We start from the raw sequence: 3063 nt of genomic DNA on the forward strand, positions 1-3063 counted from the left end.
GAAAGAGTCATATTCTCAAAGGCTGAGCCTTGGCACCACAGTTCTGTCTTCAAATTCTTGATATCCTCAGAATCAAACAAACAAAAAACAAAACAAAATTCTTGATATCCTCAACATGAAAAATAGTGATAGTCTCGCCCTGAAGCCAAAGGTTCAGGGTAACCAAGATACTGAACGTGCCACTGAGATGCTTCTAGAGTGAGCGAGCCACCTGTGGCAAAGAGCTATCGGTACCACAAAGGGACGCTGTATCTCATCTCTTATTTCAAAACCTCACGTGAATATCTTTCCCTCAACAGCCAGCATAGTTTGTTCAACAGTGTCTTTTACTTGCTGTCCAATTCTCCACACAGTATTCTGAAAAGGCATAGTCGGAGAGGCATGAATAGAGGGCATTGACACTTCTTGCTATTTGTTTCTACACATATCGAGATCAGGAGCCAGATTGTTGCCTGACAGCTGGTCTTTGTGAATACAGTGGTGTGTGGTTGGTGTTCAGATGCAAGTTGCGTGTGTGTGTGTGTGTGTGTGTGTGTGTGTGTGTGTGTGTGTGTTTTCTTTTAAATCTGACAGTGTACCATCAGATAATGGCACTCTCAAAACAGGATCACTTTAGGAAAGCTTATTTACAATGGTACTACTTACAAACATGTAGGTGTAGGAGCACTCCAAGGGATAGTGCAATAACCTGGATGAGCAGCAGCAGAGCTGTTACCACCAACAGACCTGAAGGGAAAATGTGGGGGGAAGGGAGAGGTCACTAGAAGGGAGAGAATTGAGTGGACTTGCTGCCTTGGGAGGACCAGTGGCCCCCCACTGGAGGATACATCCAACACATGGAGACTCACAGGCAGGGAACCAAAGGACTAAATACCTGATCTCATTTGCTTCCCTCTCCTGTCCCTGCTGGATCTCCCCATGGCTGAACCCAACTGGAAACCAGAAGCTCATTCATCTAATCTTGCAAAGGAATTCAGTGATACATAGAACAAAAAGTCAGCAGGTACATTTCCTTCCTGTGTTTTTGGAAAATATGTGGCAAGCTGACACATCAGTGGTACACCCATTAGGAATGCTTTCAATTACCAATAATAGAGAATTCACTACAGTTTACTTGTGTACTGTAATGGGAAGGCTGGAAGGTGGCAGCCACTGACATTCAATAATGTCAGTGCTGGTGTCTCTAGAATTCTCTCAGCCTTTACCTTGTGCTGGTTGCTTCATAGGTGCAAGATGGCTGCCCAGGTCCAGGCATCATGACCATAGTTAAGTCAGGAATAAGGGGGAAGGGGGGGGTACCAGCACGTATACCCATTTTCTGAAAAACAAAACAAAACAAAACCAAAAATTTTCATAGAAGTACCCTCAGCAGACTTTTCATCGTATTTAATAGGCCAGAACTGGGTCTCATGTAGCAGCAAAGGAGACTGGGAAAGTGGGAAATGGGCTGGTCATGATTGATTTAGACCACTTGTAATTAATTGCCTGAGATTGGAGACCTTGGTGTATGGATCAAAATCAGGAAAGAAGGGACTGAATAAATTTCTGGATCAACAATGAACAAGGTTTGCCACAAGTGGTTTGTATTCAACAACAAAGCCACTGTCTGCTAGTACTCAGGACAACCATTGCTCTTTCACACTATGTGCCATTTATTTTATGTGACATCCAAAAGTATTGTTTGGGGACTTCCCTGGTGGTGCAGTGGTTAAGAATCCGCCTGCCAATGCAGGGGACACGGGTTCGATCCCTGGTCCAGGAAGATCCCACATGCTGTGGAGCAGCTAAGCCCATGTGCCACAACTACTGATCCTGAGCTCTAGAGCCCGCAAGCCACAACTACTGATCTCACGTGCCACAACCACTGAAGCCCGCACGCCTATAGCCTGTGCTCCGCAACAAGAGGAGCCACCACAATGAGAAGCCCATGCACCGCAACGAAGAGTAGCCCCCACTGGCCACAACTAGAGAAAGCCCGTGTGCAGCAATGAAGACCCAACACAGCCAAAAATAAGTAAATACATTTATAAAAAAGAAAAGGAGTCACCATTTTAAAGAAAAGAATGAAAATATTAAAAAGTCAAGTAAATAAAAAGACTCATTTAATTAAAAAAAAAAGAGTGTTGTTTGATCAAGTGATCTTACCGGGAGCTTGCTCTCCTTTTCCTCTGTAGTCTATGACTCAATTTACATGTCATAGTTTGAAGGGTGTAGGTTTTCACTGTAAGTTGGACACCTTTAATGATGCCTCTCTGGTTTTGACCTTTTCTCTGTCTTTAGTGACAAAATGTATCTTGACCACACTGGACATTATTATTTTACCCATATTATGAAAAGCCTTGATTGGTTTTCTAATTAGCTTACGGGATCTGATGTGAAGAGAATGCAAAAGTCTCAGTGGGCTTCCTAACACTGTTTGACAGAGTTTCATATGAGATGATGCCTCCAGGGCAAAATGATTACCAGCTAACAGAATCCCAGTTTCAGATATTCATTCCCATATCTGTCTTTCTGAGTCACACTTCTTTTTCTCCTTGTGTAAAATTATCTCATTCTACACACTCATTTACTCTGGTATATATGATCATATTCTATATTGCAGTATTTTTTTTTTATTTTGCTATTTTCAATGTTATTTTTATACTTTAATGAACCTCATTTTTTTTTGCGGTACACAGGCCTCTCACTGCCCTGGCCTCTTCCGTTACGGAGCATGGGCTCCGGATGCGCAGGCTCAGCGGCCATGGCTCACGGGCCCAGCTGCTCCACGGCATGTGGGATTCCCCCGGACCGGGGCATGAACCCGCGTCCCCTGCATCGGCAGGCGGACTCCCAACCACTGTGCCACCAGGGAAGCCCAATGAACCTCTTTTGAACTACTGATCCATCTTTATGATTTGGGGCCATACTACCATATAATAGTGTGCCACCAAGCCCAATGAACCTCTTTTGAACTACTGATCCATCTTTATGATTTGGGGCCATACTACCATATAATAGTAACAATAAAATGGAAATATAACACATGTAAACAATCACATGTAAATGGTGTGAAAAATCTCT

The sequence above is a fragment of the Lipotes vexillifer genome, unplaced genomic scaffold (assembly GCF_000442215.2).
Source record: "Lipotes vexillifer unplaced genomic scaffold, Lipotes_vexillifer_v1.1 scaffold1770, whole genome shotgun sequence".
In the NCBI taxonomy this organism is placed as follows: Eukaryota; Metazoa; Chordata; class Mammalia; order Artiodactyla; family Lipotidae; genus Lipotes; species Lipotes vexillifer.